General features: G+C 37.1%; 1 protein-coding gene across 12 annotated transcripts in view; it reads right to left on the bottom strand.

The window, feature by feature from the left end:
• Positions 1–16,407, bottom strand: part of LOC105222679 (hypothetical protein) — a 58,686-nt gene that overhangs the window by 15,768 nt on the left and 26,511 nt on the right. For 3 of the 12 annotated variants that reach the window (XM_049460288.1, XM_049460287.1, XM_049460289.1), the window contains exons 1-2: positions 6,777–9,800; positions 6,627–6,714 (exon numbers count right to left, since the gene is read on the bottom strand). The exons of 1 other annotated variant lie outside the window; for it this stretch is intronic. The gene's annotated coding sequence lies outside the window, so the exon portion shown is untranslated. 8 more of the 12 variants (XM_049460295.1, XM_049460297.1, XM_049460293.1 and 5 more) reach the window with 7 other exon arrangements.

Here is a 16,407-nt window from a genome sequence, read left to right as displayed (position 1 = left end):
TACGACTTCAAAGTTATGACTGTCAACAGTGACGTGAGAGCAAAGTCGCGACTGCGACGACTGTTTGTTTGATAATAGGAGATATTTCGTCTTGCCCTCGTTCACTGCCTGACCCATTTGCGGTGCTTCGTTGTTCAGTCTGGAGAAAGCAGAACTAACGGCGCGGGTGTTGAGGCCAATGATATCAATATCATCGGCATACGCCAGCAGCTGTACACTCTTATAAAAGATTGTACCTGCTCGATTAAGTTCTGCAGCTCGAACTATTTTCTCCAGTAGCAGATTGAAAAAGTCGCACCGTAGGGAGTCTCCTTGTCTGAAACCTCGTTTGGTATCGAACGGCTCGGAGAGGTCTTTCCCGATCCTGACGGAGCTTTTTGTGTTGCTCAACGTCAGTTTACACAGCCGTATTAGTTTTGCGGGGATTCCAAATTCAGACATCGTGGCATAAAAGCAGCTTCTTTTCGTGCTGTCGAAAGCAGCTTTGAAATCGACGAAGCAGTGGTGTTTGTCGATTCTCCTTTCACGGGTCTTTTCCAAGATTTGGCGCATGGTGAATATCTGGTCGATTGTTGATTTACCAGGTCTAAAGCCACACTGATAAGGTCCAATCAGTTTGTTGACGGTGGGCTTTAATCTTTCACACAATACGCTCGATAAAATCTTATATGTATGCGATGTTGAGGAGGCTTATCTTAAGGTAGTTGGCGCAGATTGTGGGGTCTCCCTTTTTGTGGATTGGGCATAACACACCTAAATTCCAATCGTTGGGCATGTTTTCGTCCGACCATATTTTACAAAGAAGCGGATGCAGGCTCCTTATCAGTTTTTCGCCGCCGTGTTTGAATGTTGTTCTTCAGGCGGGCAATTGCTATTCGAACTTCTTCATGGTCGGGTAATGGAACGTCTGCTCCATCGTCATCGATTGGGGAATCGGGTTCGCCTTCTCCTGGTGTTGTGCGTTCATCGCCATTCAGCAGACTGGTGAAATGTTCCCTCCATAATTAAAGTATGCTCTGGGCATCGGTGACTAGATCACCTTGGGGGTTCTATAAGAGTATGCTCCAGTCTTGAAACCTTCTGTAAGCCGCCGCATTTTTTCGTAGAATTTTCGAGCATAACCCTTGTCGGTCAACTTATCAAGCTCTTCGTACTCACGCATTTCGGCCTTTTTCTTTTCCTGTCTGCAGATGCGTCTCGCTTCCCTCTTTAACTTTCGGTATCAATCCCATCTCGCACGTGTTGTGGTCGCTCGTAACGGGGTAGACAGCCAGGTTGTTTGATGAATCTTCCTATGCTGGAATCTAGTAGATCTAGTAGATCTAGATAACCATATTTCGGGCCCCGGCGAAGTCGATCAGCCTCAACCCATTTGGGGATGTTTCGTCGTGGATGCTGAATACACCGACCGTAGTACCAAAGATACCTTCTTTGCCCACCCTGGCTTTAAAGTCGCCAAGCACGATTTTGACATCGTGGCGGAGTATCTCTCATAAGTGCGCTCCAAGCACTCATAAAAGGCATCTTTGGTCACATCGTCCTTCTCTTCCGTCGGGGCGTGGGCGCAAATCAGCGATATGTTGAAAAACCTCGCTTTGATGCGGATTGTGGCTAGACGTTCATTCACCGGAATGAATGACAGTACTCGGCGACGGAGTCTCTCTCCCACCACGAATCCAACACCAAACTTGCGCTCCTTTATATGGCCGCTGTAGTAAATGCCACAAGGACCTACTCGTATCTGCCCTTGTCCCGTCCATCGCATTTCTTGGACGGCGGTGATGTCAGCCTTTATTTTCACGAGGAAATCAACCGGCTGGGCAGCGGCACCTTCTCAATTAAAGGACCGGACATTCCAGGTGCATGCCCTCAAATCATAGTCCTTAATTCGTTTGCCATGGTCGTCATCAAAAGGGTGTTGTTGTTTTTTCATTGGGAGTGTTTTTTTACGTGGCGGGTCCCAAACCCAGCGCAAAACCCTATGCAGGGGCTGTTTCTCCTTCTGACTTTAGCTCGCCTTCAAACGGATGTTCTTAGGCTACCCAGAGGATACTTGGTCAAAGACCGGAAGTCGTGAGCTGCTTGAGTCATATGTAAAAGAATCGTTTCTGGCCACTCCCAAGTGAATGGCGATCAGAGAACTTTCCTCACTTGCGTGAACTTCTGCACATGACTCCATCCTCCAGGTCGATCATGTTGTGATAAAAGGAAGATACGTATCTAGTGTTTTAGATGTGCGTTACCTTGAAGATCCTAACATCAACTCGGACCACTATCTTGTTGCAGCCAAGATACTCACCCGCCTTTGTACAGACAAAAACGCTCGTCAAAAAACACAAGGAAGGCTCAACGGCGAGAAGCTGCAATCACAGCTGACTGCCGAACGATTTTCTCCTACTCCTTCTCTCTGAGAGCACCCGTCAACGACTTGGTATAAGGGAACTCCGGGACGAAATTTCAAGCCCCTTACATATAGCTGCAACCGAAACCATTGGTTTTCGGAAATTGCAAAAGCACAGCGGGTACGATGAGGAGTGCCGTGTCGCAGCGGAGAGAAAGTAGACTGCTTACCTCGTAATGTTACAATCGACCACAGTACGTGTGTGATGGGATAGATATCGGAATTTGAAGAGAGAAGCGAGACGCATTTGCAGACAAAAAAGAGAGAGGCCGAAATGCGTAAGTACGAAGAGCTTGATAAGCTGGCCGACAGGGATAATGCTCGAAAGTTCTACAAAATAATGCGGCGGCTTACAGAAGGTTTCAAGACTGGAGCATACTCTTATAGAACCCCCAAAGGTGATCTTGTCACCGATGCCCAGAGCATACTTTAATTATGGAGGGAACACTTCACCAGTCTGCTGAATGGCGATGAACGCACAACGCCAGGAGAAGGCGAACCCGATTCCCCAATCGATGACGATGGAGCAGACGTTCCATTGCCCGGGTATGAATAAGTTCGAATTGCAATTACCCGACCTTCAGAACTTAATCGATGAAGTACAATCTTCTATAAGAGTGTACAGCTGGCTCCAGCAGTCCATCGGTTCCCTACACTTTGTTGTTCTTCAGACGGGGAACGGGCAATGGAATGTCTGCTTCATCGGGTTCGCCTTCGTATGCTCTGAGCATCGGTTACCAGAACACCTCTGGGGGTTCTACAAGAGTATTCCCTGGTCTTGATCCCTTCTGTTAGTCGCCGCATCTTTTGCTAGAATTTTCGAGCATTATACCTGTCGGTGAGCTTATCAATCTCTTCGCACTCACTCATTTCGTTCTCTTTTTTTTTATCGAAGAAGTTTTTGATATTTGAATTTTTAACTTTTTTAGGATATTTTGAAAAAAAACACGATTTTTCTAAAGAATCTGCCAATTTGTTATTGTTAAATAAAAATTATTACTCTAGTGTCAAAATAACTTTCCGGCGTTACCTCCTAAATTACATACACAAATAGAGCTCAAAATTTCAAAAGTATCGGTATAGTAGGTTTAAACTAAGCAAAAAAAATTATTAGACAAAAAAAAATTAATCCCAATTACTGGATTAAAAAAAAATTATGTATAATATATGTCTATATGCCGGGGTCAAATTTGGACGATGGGCGTTGCACCGTTACCTGTTAGGTGAAAGCACGAATCTCAGTACCTCCTTGACCCATTTCAACCAAATTCGGTACATGCCATTATTTTAATATTCCTATGTATCGATCAATATGTAAAGTATATTAATGAAATTGAGAGAGCACGCTTTTCTTATAACGATGCATATTTGTGCTTATACTGAATAAGATCGGGTAAAACCTCACCTTAGACGCCTAACAAGCCTTATATACCTGAAGGTACTTCCTGGCTTAAATCCATGCAAGTTGCAAAAACAAGAAATGTTCGGTTATACCCGAACTTAGCTCTTCCTTACTTTGTTTTTTAATATCGTCTTATAAGAACTTTATGTGACAATTTGTTGTTTTACAAACTACCTGAGCTATATGATATGAAATATCGGCCACTGTTCTGTAAATTTTTATGCTGGTTACACATATATTAGTGTGGGTAAATATTTTTTTAAATGAAATAAATAACAATATTTACATCTACTTCAACATAAAGTACATATTCAGATAACGATGAAAACGACACTGATACTGATGAGGCATTATCTGCAATAAGGCAAGTTGCTTCATCCAACAACTTAATCAGAACCTTTGTAGAGATAGAGAGTAACGTACTGAATAATGTTTTCAACTCTACAACAACAAACTATCTGATCTATATGATATGAAATATCGGCCACTGTTCTGTAAATTTTTATGCTGGTTACACATATATTAGTGTGGGTAAATATTTTTTCAAATGAAATAAATAACAATATTTACATCTACTTCAACATAAAGTACATATTCAGATAACGATGAAAACGACACTGATACTGATTAGGCATTATCTGCAATAAGGCAAGTTGCTTCATCCAACAACTTAATCAGAACTTTTGTAGAGATAGAGAGTAACGTACTGAATAATGTTTTCAACTCTCTAAATGATTTGGAAAGTTCTGTTGAGAATTAAAAATAGAAGAGTGTATTTCAAAACAAATTTACAGATTTATTTATAACTAGCTTTTTACCCGCGGCTTCGCCCGCAGTAGAGCCATTACATAAGTATGAGAGATAAAGGGTAAGGGTATAATAATAGAAATGAGTCAAAATGATAACTAAATTTTATTGCTTGGCTGAGATCAACAATTTTTAAAAATTCCTACAGACAATGAAGATTCAACACCTTAAAATATGCGTATTGAAATGCAACAACTAATGTTAAAATATATTTCACCGTAACAAAAATCAATAATTCTGAATTCTAACAATTTAAAAAAATAATACATATATGTGTGAATTCTGGGCATTATATACACGTGAACACTACATAAAGTTGACCATGAGAGATGCATGCACTCCTGCTACCAGTAATGTTTGTCCTTGTGCCTTGTTTATAGTAACAGCAAAGCTAAGCTTTGCAGGAAACTGAACCATTTAAATTTGAATGGAAAGTCAGTGGGAATAATTGGTATCCGAAGTATTATAACAATATTTCCCTTACCGACACCTGTTAAAATAGTAGCACTCCACAGGATATGAAGTACTTAGTTCCGTATATATAATTGTATCCATTGACAAATATTCCTTCATTTTTCCTTGAACCTCGTTTAAAATATCAGTGCTGATCCTATTAACAATTTCACTTCTTGGTGCAAATATTGCTCTTGCACGCAATTACTGATCACTACACAAATTTTGTTGCAATTCCGGAAAAACATTAGCAATGAAATCCACATCACTTTCTACTAAATTACAAAATTCTCTTGACAGTAATATATAGCCTTCAACGTCAACAGCTAAACAACCATCACCAATTTTCAACAACATTTCTGCGTAAAGTCCTGAATCCACGTCATTATGAAGATGCACTCTCATATTAGTTTTCAGGCGGAGTTTTTCAACTGTCGACCATAAGCGTGATGATTTAATGCACGCTTGAATTTCATCTGCTGGTGTCCCCCTCTGAATTACTGGGAGGGTTTGACGGAAATCACCAGTCAATAAAACTACCATGCCATTTTGGATATACCAGATTTTCGCTAACGAGGCATTTTCTAAGAAAAGCAGAGTAAGAATTAACATTAGCGAGTAAGATCTAAAATAATAAAATGATTGCTAACCACAAAAATTACGGATTACCTCAAAAATTTGAATAGTTTTATACTGCATGCAACGACAGAAGAAAATAACAATAAATATAGAAACATTAATATTAAATATTATGTTAATACAACTCTAACAAATAATTTCGACCAAATTAGTTATCACAAAAACGGTAATCATGGACTTTTACTTAGATCATTAAAAGAGAAATAATTCTTTCATACATAACTTTTGTGTATCTTGAACCGTTTTCGCAGCGCAAGGAACGGAAGCCCTCAAAGATAAATAATTTCCCTCGTTTTTTACACATTTACCACTGTTTCTTGCTCCTATTGTTCGCAGCGTAGTGCTATATAGCCTATAGCCTTCCTCGATAAATGGACTATCCAACACAAAAAGAATTATTCAATTCGAACCAGTAGTTTCGGAGATTAGCGCGTTCAAACAAACAAACTCTTCAGCTTTATAATATTAGTATAGATGAAGTTTCTATACAGTGAAGTGATTTTCAGGTCACGACAATAACTTTCTCTTTTCATTGTTGTTATATAGTAGATGTACAGAAACACTTGACAAGAAAAATAAGTGTGCATACATATGTGTATACGAGTATATATCGAAGGAATGTTCATGAGAAATACCGTAAACCAGTTCAAACTTTGATCGTACTCTATATATTAATTAAATCAATATATATATTATATTTTTATTCACAAAAAGTAATAAAAATTGTTTTCCTTTTTATTGGTATTAAAATTCTCAATCATTCGGCTTGCTTTTCCGTTTTCTTACGATATTAAACAATTTAACTGATTTTCCTTCGCGTATCTACATAAATATTAAACAATATCGCACTCTTCATCAGGTTTGTTATCGCTTTTCTTCAAATCTATCCTTTAACTATTTACAATTGATATTTTAAGATCTTACCTATTAATTGTTTTTAATGCAGATTAATTGTTTGCGATACAGATTAAAACCGCACATGTACACTGGTGCATATTTGTGGGCGGGTCATCTAAAAAAATATCAGAAAGTTATTGACACTACCTTGAACCACTTAACCCAGTGGTTACTTACTATTTCAGACACTTGGCGTCTACAAGATTCACTCTGTTTTACAGGCAAATTTTAGCGTCTATCCTATTCAGACCGCTTTGAGCTTTTTTTCAATAAATGTTTGAATGTATACACTCACCCAATAAACATTTTAGTACGATAGCAATTTCAGAAGTAATGAAATACGGACCAAATGCCTAAAACTTATCAATGACTTGAAATTACTTAATTGCAGCTGAGAATTCTCAATTCAAATTTTAACATTAGCAAAGGGTAATAAATTAAATGCTTCCATTATTTATTTGTAAATCACTAACAAACTGAAGTCTTGCTCGTTCTAATGTTTTTTTTTTTAGTTGGCAGTAAAAAGATTGAGAAAATATATAGCTTCAAATAACAAGTGAAAGTAAACAAAATGTCAACGATTTGAGATTTTTCAAAGTGTACATTGGGCTTACGTATGTACAGGGCTTGTCCGGTAAGAAATAGGACTAAGCACGCTTACCCAGATGTTGCTTTAGCAAGAAGTGGTGTGTTTCGGTGGCACCAGATCTTTTTGGAGGGCCGGAATACCGAAAGAGTGAACAAATCCAAGGTGAAAATGATGCTTATTGTCTTTTTTGACATCAAAGACATCGTCCACCATGAATTTGTTCCTCCTGATCAAACCGTTAAAGCAAACGAAGACGCAATCGAGTCCGACATCGCAGCCGATTGGAACAGTTATCTAACCTTAGCCTTTCTTGTGAACAGCTATCTAACCAAAGTCGGCATCCCAACGCTTCCACAGCCACCCTACAGTCCAGATGTGGCCCAACGGACTTTTTTTGTTTCCTCACCTGAAAAGGCCGATGTAAGGCAAGTAGAAGGGATCCGAGCAGCATGCACCTCGGCTCTCAAGGCTATTCCAGAGAATGCTCTCCGTGTCTTTAAAGAATTGTAACGATTGTTTTAATAAATTTTTTTTAATCGACTCAGTCGTATTACTTTCCGGACAAACCCTTTATGTATGGTATATTTTGCTTGCTTACCATCTTTCTAAGCAAGTGAGCAAAAACCTGTTGGATTAAAAACAATATTTTACATACAGACAAGTGTTTGTAAGGCTGTTAAATCGGACTTTGAATCTCAGAGGTTTGATAGAAATTTGCATTGCGGTCCAAGTGAAACGTAAATGATAATTGAAATTCAAAATAAACAATCAAGCGATATTTAAATTTTGTGTTACTGTAACAATCAATAATCAATATAAGGGTATTTTTTTCATTAGCCTTTATTTGACAGATCACGTGTGACTCGCGACAAACTGTCATCTCATTTTTGTTCAGTATTGTTTGACATTTCATCATGGAAAGACCTACGCCTTAACAATGTTTACAAATCACTCAGTATGGATCTTAAATTGAAAGCGAACAAAATACGGTTTGTTTACAAACTGAAGCCCCTCGACCTTCCCAAGCAACATCGCTTTGCCCTATAAGCTCTTGCTCCCAAATTTCGTTCAGCGATAAGGCCCATTTCATGCTCAGTGGGTATGTAAATAAGCAAAATTTACCGCACTTGGGACAAAGAGCAACCTGTAGGTGGTCTGGTTTTTGGGCCGGTGGATCCATGGTCCATATTTCATCAATAATTATGTATGTGAAAACGTAACCGTAAATGGCGACTATTATCGCGCCATGATAACCGACTATTGGATGCCGAAAATTGAAGCTCGTGATTTCGCCGACATTTGGTTTCAATAATTGGTAACTTTTTTCTGTATTGAATTGAGGAGAAAAATTTCACTATCGTGTAACTAAATTTTATATTTTGCTGTACCACATAAAAAGTAAAGTTTGGTACTTGAAATTCAAATAAAATGATGATATTGGCGAAATTTCGGAACAGTCGATACGATGTCTTTTAGATCAATTGATACTGTGCTGAAAATGAAAGCTTAAATTTACCAATTTTTGTCTTTATATTCTCTATGTGTACCCGAGCTACGCCAGTAAAGAAGAAAAAGATGTGTTCCCGAAAAAGTAGTGAAAACCACTGCCAATATAATAACTTATGTACTAAATAAAATAAAGATGGTATGGATGTTCTGTTTGGGAATTGATGGACAAATTGGTAAATAGGCGAGGCACCGCCTTCCTTGAAGTGAAATGTCATATCCCAAAATCTACTAACATATCGAAGTAACAGCAAGCCCATCATGTACATCGGATTAAAATTAGACAGCAAAATAAAGACCAATACTGCCCTTTACGCACGTAAAAAGATGTACGGGTGTACATGGGCCATATTATCTTGTCTCTTGCACTCTTTTTCTTCTTCAATGGCATAGGCATCGCTTACGCGATTACAGTTGAGTTAACAACAGCGCCCCAATTGTTTCTTCTTTTAGCAATTTGACGCCAATTCGAGATACCAAGTGCAGCCAGATCCTTCTCCACCTGATCTCTCCAACGGAATGAAGAACTTCCTATTCATCTGCTTCCCCCGGCGGGTACTACACTACCTGCTCTATTAAGTCCTGCAGCTCGAATTATTTTCTCCAAGAGCAGATTGAAGAGGTCACACGAAAGAGAGTCGCCTTGTCTGAAACCTCGTTTCGTATCGAACGGCTCGAGAAGGTCCTTCCCGATCCTGACGGAGCTTTTGATATTGCTCAACGTCAGCTTACATAGCGGTATTAGTTTTGCGGGGATACCAAATTCAGACATAGCGGCATAAAGGCACCCGCTTTGTCAAAAGCAGCTTTGAAATCGACGAAGAGGAGGTTTGTGTCGATTCTCTTCCCATGGTTTTTTGGCGCATGGTGAATATCTGGTCGGTTGTTGATTTTCCAGGTCTAAAGCCACACTAAAAAGGTGCAATCAGTTTGTTGATGGTGGGCTTTAATCTTATAAAATATAATTGGATTAACACTTGATATTGAATGATCAGGGCTCATTCATTAAAACGTTTTTCTCACCTAATGCCGAGAAAGTTTTTGACATTTCAATTTTTAACTTTTTTAAAATACTTTGAAAGAAAAACGCGATTTTTTCTGAAAAATCTGCTAATTTGTTATTGTTGAATAAAAATTATTACTCAAGTTTCAAAATAACTTTCCGGCGTTATTTCGTAAATTACGTACACAAATAGAGTTCAAAATTTCACAAGTACAGGTATAGTAGTTTTAAACTAAACTTAAAAAGTTTAATCCCAAATACCAGACTAAAAAAACAATTATTTATATGTATTCTACAATATGGCTCTAGTCTACTCTAGTAATCTTTAATCGACCAATTTATCCATTCAAATTAAAAAATATGTAAATATGTTTTGTTTTAAACACACAAACCCAAAATAGTCATGGATCCGTTTTCTTTTTCTTTATTGGCGTAGACACCGTTTACGCGACTATAGATTTAACAACAGCGCACCAGTCGTTTCTTCTTTTCACTACGTAGCGCCAATTGGATATTCCAAGCGAAGCCATGTCCTTTTACACCTGGTCCTTCCAAAGGAGTGGAGGTCTTCCTCTTCCTTTGCTTCCCGCGGCAGGTACTGATTCGAAAACTATCAGAGCTGTAGTGTTTTCGTCCATTCGGATTTGATTTCTTAAATCGCAGTCCTACTTCTTTCCCGGACATGTTCGAATAATTGCTGATAACAATTTTCGAATTCCATACTTTAATGTACAATGATGTCAGTAAACAGATTTTAGCTGTGTTGCCACAAAAATATGCCCGTTTTTGCATGAGTTAACTCTTCTCCCCCTTAACCGTAACTCCTAACAGTATTTAATTATTTTATATATATATATTTGTTTTATACTCTTGCAACATGTTGCTACAGAGTATAATAGTTTTGCTCACCTAACGGTTGCATGTGTTACCTAAAACTTATGGAGGTAGATATATAGGGTCATATATGTACATGTATGTATGTATATATAAATGATCAGGATGACAAGGTGAGTTGAAATTCGGGCGACTGTCTGTCTGTCCGTCCGTCCGTGCAAGCTATAACTTGAGTAAAAATTGATATATCTTGATGAAACTTGCTATGCGCGTTCCTTGGCAAAAAAGTAGGAGTTTATAATTGGGAGTAATCGGACCACTGCCACGCCCACAAAACGCCATTAACCGAAAACCTATAAACTGCCGTAACTAAGCACTAAATTAAGATATAAAACTCTTATTACTTTCCCGTTTTTAAAAATTTTGGAAAAAATGGGCGCCCCCTGATAAGTTTAATGTACATATCTCTTAAACCACTTAACCTACAACAATTAAATTCGCTTAGCGCAAATTTTTTAAGAGCTCCTACCGACACTGTGAAAATGGGAAGTCGGATGGTAACCCCGCTCACTCCACATACAACGGTACGGTTAAAAACTACTAAAATTGCGATAAATCATTAATAAAATACGCTGAAGCCATTAAATTTTACACCCAAAATGGAATTATATGGCTTTGATGGAGCCGAGGTCAAAATTGTACGACGGGCACCGTTGCCTTTTAGGTGAAAGCACGAATCTCGGGACCTCCTTGACCGATTTCAACCAAATTCGGTACATGCCATTATTTTAATGTTTCTATGTTTCGACCAACATGTAAAGTATATTAATAAAATTGAGACAGCATGCTTTTATTATAACGGTGCATATTTGTGCTTATAATGAATAAAATCGGGTAAAAACTCGCCTTAGACCCCTATCAAGCCTTATATACTTGAAGGTATCTCCTGGCAAGTTGAAAGTGCAAGAAATGTTCGGTTATACTCGAACTTAGCTCTTCCTAATTTTTTTTTTAATATCGTCATATAAAAACTGTATTTTATGTATGTCTCAATTTGTTGTTCTAAGCTATATGATATGAAATATCGACCACTGTTCTGTAAATATTGTAAATACAATATATTAGGGTGGGTAAATATTGTTTAAAATTTTGTTTGTTTCAATCTTTCAATCTTTCAAAAACGCTTAACTCGATGAAAAATAAAATTTCATATAAGACTGTGAGCGTTGGTAACACGGTATTTTTTAATTGAGTTATAAAAATCAAAGAAAATAAGAAGAAAGTTGCCTTATTTTCAAGTAGTTAGAAGTGAGATAAAAAATTTGCGATCTGATAATAAGAGCAAAAACAGAAAACCGTTAGGTGGAGGACTTTCCCGTTACAATTAAGAGCTCATACTTGGGGATAAAGGTGTTTATCAACTAATTTTTTAGATTTATTTATAATGAAGTTTCTATACAGTGAAGTGATTTTCAGGTCATGACAATAACTTTCTCTTTTCATCTATACTACAAGCTGATTTTTTAAGAGCTTGATAACTTTTTTTTAAAAAAAAACGCATAAAATTTGCAAAATCTCATCGGTTCTTTATTTGAAACGTTAGATTGGTTCATGACATTTACTTTTTGAAGATAATTTCATTTAAATGTTGACCGCGGCTGCGTCTTAGGTGGTCCATTCGGAAAGTCCAATTTTGGGCAACTTTTTCGAGCATTTCGGCCGGAATAGCCCGAATTTCTTCGGAAATGTTGTCTTCCAAAGCTGGAATAGTTGCTGGCTTATTTCTGTAGACTTTAGACTTGACGTAGCCCCACAAAAAATAGTCTAAAGGCGTTAAATCGCATGATCTTGGTGGCCAACTTACGGGTCCATTTCTTGAGATGAATTGTTGTCCGAAGTTTTCCCTCAAAATGGCCATAGAATCGCGAGCTGTGTGGCATGTAGCGCCATCTTGTTGAAACCACATGTCAACCAAGTTCAGTTCTTCCATTTTTGGCAACAAAAAGTTTGTTAGCATCGAACGATAGCGATCGCCATTCACCGTAACGTTGCGTCCAACAGCATCTTTGAAAAAATACGGTCCAATGATTCCACCAGCGTACAAACCACACCAAACAGTGCATTTTTCGGGATGCATGGGCAGTTCTTGAACGGCTTCTGGTTGCTCTTCACCCCAAATGCGGCAATTTTGCTTATTTACGTAGCCATTCAACCAGAAATGAGCCTCATCGCTGAACAAAATTTGTCGATAAAAAAGCGCGAAACACATTTCGAACCGAACACTGATTTTGGTAATAAAATTCAATGATTTGCAAGCGTTGCTCGTTAGTAAGTCTATTCATGATGAAATGTCAAAGCATACTGAGCATCTTTCTCTTTGACACCATGTCTGAAAGCCCACGTGATCTGTCAAATACTAATGCATGAAAATCCTAACCTCAAAAAAATCACCCGTTAATATTATAAAGCTGAAGAGTTTGTTTGTTTGAACGCGCTAATCTCCGAAACTACTAGTTCGAATTGAATAATTCTTTTTGTGTTGGATAGTCCATTTATTGAGGAAGGCTATAGGCTATATAGCACTACGCTGCGAACAATAGGAGCGAAGAAACAGTGGTAAATGTGTAAAAAACGAGGGAAATTATTTATCTTTGAGGGCTTTCGTTCCTTGCGCTGCGAAAACCGTTCAAGATACACAAAAGTTATGTATGAAAGAATTATTTCTCTTTTAATGATCTAAATAAAAGTTCGTGATTACCGTTTTTGTGATAACTAATTTGGTCGAAATTATTTGTTAAAGTTGTATTAACATAATATTTAATATTAATTTTTCTATATTTATTGTTATTTTCTTCTGTCGTTGCATGCAGTATAAAACTATTCAAATTTTTGAGGTAATCCGTAATTTTTGTGGTTAGCAGTCATTTTATTATTTTAGATCTTACTCGCTGATGTTAATTCTTACTCTGCTTTTCTTAGAAAATGCCTCGTTAGCGAAAATCTGGTATATCCAAAATGGCATGGTAGTTTTATTGACTGGTGATTTCCGTCAAACCCTCCCAGTGATTCAGAGGGGGACACCAGCAGATGAAATTCAAGCGTGCATTAAATCATCACGCTTATGGTCGACAGTTGAAAAACTCCGCCTGAAAACTAATATGAGAGTGCATCTTCATAATGACGTGGATTCAGGACTTTACGCAGAAATGTTGTTGAAAATTGGTGATGGTTGTTTAGCTGTTGACGTTGAAGGCTATATATTACTGTCAAGAGAATTTTGTAATTTAGTAGAAAGTGATGTGGATTTCATTGCTAATGTTTTTCCGGAATTGCAACAAAATTTGTGTAGTGATCAGTGGTTGCGTGCAAGAGCAATATTAGCACCAAGAAATGAAATTGTTAATAGGATCAGCACTGATATTTTAAACGAGGTTCAAGGAAAAATGAAGGAATAATTGTCAATGGATACAATTATAGATACAGAACTAAGTACTTCATATCCTGTGGAGTTTTTAAATCCACTTGAACTATAGGGTGTACCGTCACATAAACTTCAATTGAAACTAAATATACCAGTAATGCTTATGCGAAATCTAGATGCTCCTTTCCTATGTAATGGAACAAAGCTTCGGATAACAAAATTGGGACAGAACATACTTGGTGCTACTATTTTAACAGGTGTCGGTAAGGGAAATATTGTTATAATACTTCGGATACCAATTATTCCCACTGACTTTCCATTCAAATTTAAAAGGGTTCAGTTTCCAGCAAAGCTTAGCTTTGCTGTTACTATAAACAAGGCACAAGGACAAACATTACTGGTAGCAGGAGTGCATTTAGAAAACCCATGCTTCTCTCATGGTCAACTTTATGTAGCCTGTTCACGCGTATCTAATGCCCAGAATTCACACATATATGTATTTGCACCCGACGGGAAAACTTATAACATGGTCTACAAAAATATCCTAGATTAATACTTTGTATTTTATGTTTTTAAATTGTTAGAATTCAGAGTTATTGATTTTTGTTACGGTGAAATATATTTTAACATTAGTTGTTGTATTTCAATACGCATATTTTAAGGTGTTGAATCTTCATTGTCTGTAGGAATTTTTAAAAATTGTTGATCTCAGCCAAGCAATAAAATTTAGTTATCATTTTGACTCATTTATATTATTATACCCTTACCCTTTATCTCTCATACTTATTTAATGGCTCTACTGCGGGCGAAGCCGCGGGTAAAAAGTTAGTTGTTGTTATATAGTAGTTGTACAGAAACACTTGAGAAGAAAAATAAGTATGCATACATATGTATGTGTATACATATCGAACGAATGTTCATAAGAAATACCATATACCAGTTCAAAATTTGATCGTACCATATATATTAATTAAATCAATATAAATATTATATTTTTATACACAAACAGTTATAAAAATTATTTTTCGTTTTGTTGGTATTAAACTTTTCAAGCATTCGGCTTGTTTTGTCCGTATTCTTACGATATTAAACGATTTTAACTGATTTTTCATCGCGTACCTTCATCATACATATTGAACTCTTCATCAGGTTTGTTATCCTTTTTCTTCAAATCTATCCTTTAAATATTTCCAATGGATATTCTAAAATCTTACCTATAACGATGTCACAAACAGATTAAAACCGCACATGCACACTGGTGCATATTTGTATCAGAATGTTATTGACACTACTTGAACCCAGTGGTTACTTACTATTTCAGACACTTGGCGTCTACAAGATTAACTTTGTTTTACAGACAAATTTTAGCGTCTATCCTACCGCTTTGAGCTTTTTTCAATAAATGTTTGTATGTATACACTCACCCAATAAACATTTTAGTACGATAGCAATTTCAGAAGTAATGAAATACTTACCAAATGCGTAAAACTTATCAATGACTTGAAATTAGTTAATTACAGCTGAGAATTCTCAATTCAAATTTTAACATTATTAAAGTGTAATAAATTAATTGCTTCCATTATTTGTTTGTAAATCACTAACAAACTGAAATCGTGTTGAGAATTACGCACTTATAAAGCATTAGAGGTCTTTCTCGAGAAAATATATATATTGCTTTCAATGACAACTAAAAGCAAGCAAAATGTCAATGATTTGTGATTGTACATTAGGTATACACACGTAAGTACAGGGTTTGTCCGGAAAGAAATAGCACTGATTTTCTTCCGCCGCGACTGTACTTCGGAGCGTGCACGCACCGACTAACTTCGGTAGAGGGCGTTCTTAACTAACGAACGAGCGCCTGGTCAGTTATCTCGTGTTTCTATGAGTGATGAAAGCCGAAAATGCAGCGTTCGTTAAAGCAGAGGTACGTGATTAAATTTTGTGTGAATCTCGGTAAATCTGCGACAGAAACGTTTGATATGATCAAACACGCTTACCCAGATGTTGCTTTAGCAAGAAGTGAGGTCGCTGATGAAGACCGAAAGAATGAGCAAATCCAAGGTGAAAACGATGCTCATTGCCTTTTTTTGACATCAATGGCATCGTCTACCATGAATTTGTTCCTCCTGTACAAACCATCAAATTCAGCTTTCTAAGCATGTGAACGAAAACCTGTTGAATTAAAAATAAAATTTTACATATTTACAAGTGTTTGTTAATCTGTTAATTTTGACTTTGAATCTCAGAGGTTATATAGAAATTTGCATTGCCGTTCCAAATTAAATGTAAATGATAATTTAAATTAGATGATTAAAGTATATGCTACTATAACGGGTAATCCATATAAAGGTACTTTTGTCAATAATCTTTTTTTTACAAATCATGCGAGTTATGTATGATTACCCTAATAATTGTAATTTGAAGACAACCATGCGACAGAGGCATGGATTTA

Source organism: Bactrocera dorsalis, chromosome 6 (genome assembly GCF_023373825.1).
Source record: "Bactrocera dorsalis isolate Fly_Bdor chromosome 6, ASM2337382v1, whole genome shotgun sequence".
NCBI lineage: Eukaryota > Metazoa > Arthropoda > Insecta > Diptera > Tephritidae > Bactrocera > Bactrocera dorsalis.
This window is presented reverse-complemented; position numbering and strand designations above follow the sequence as displayed.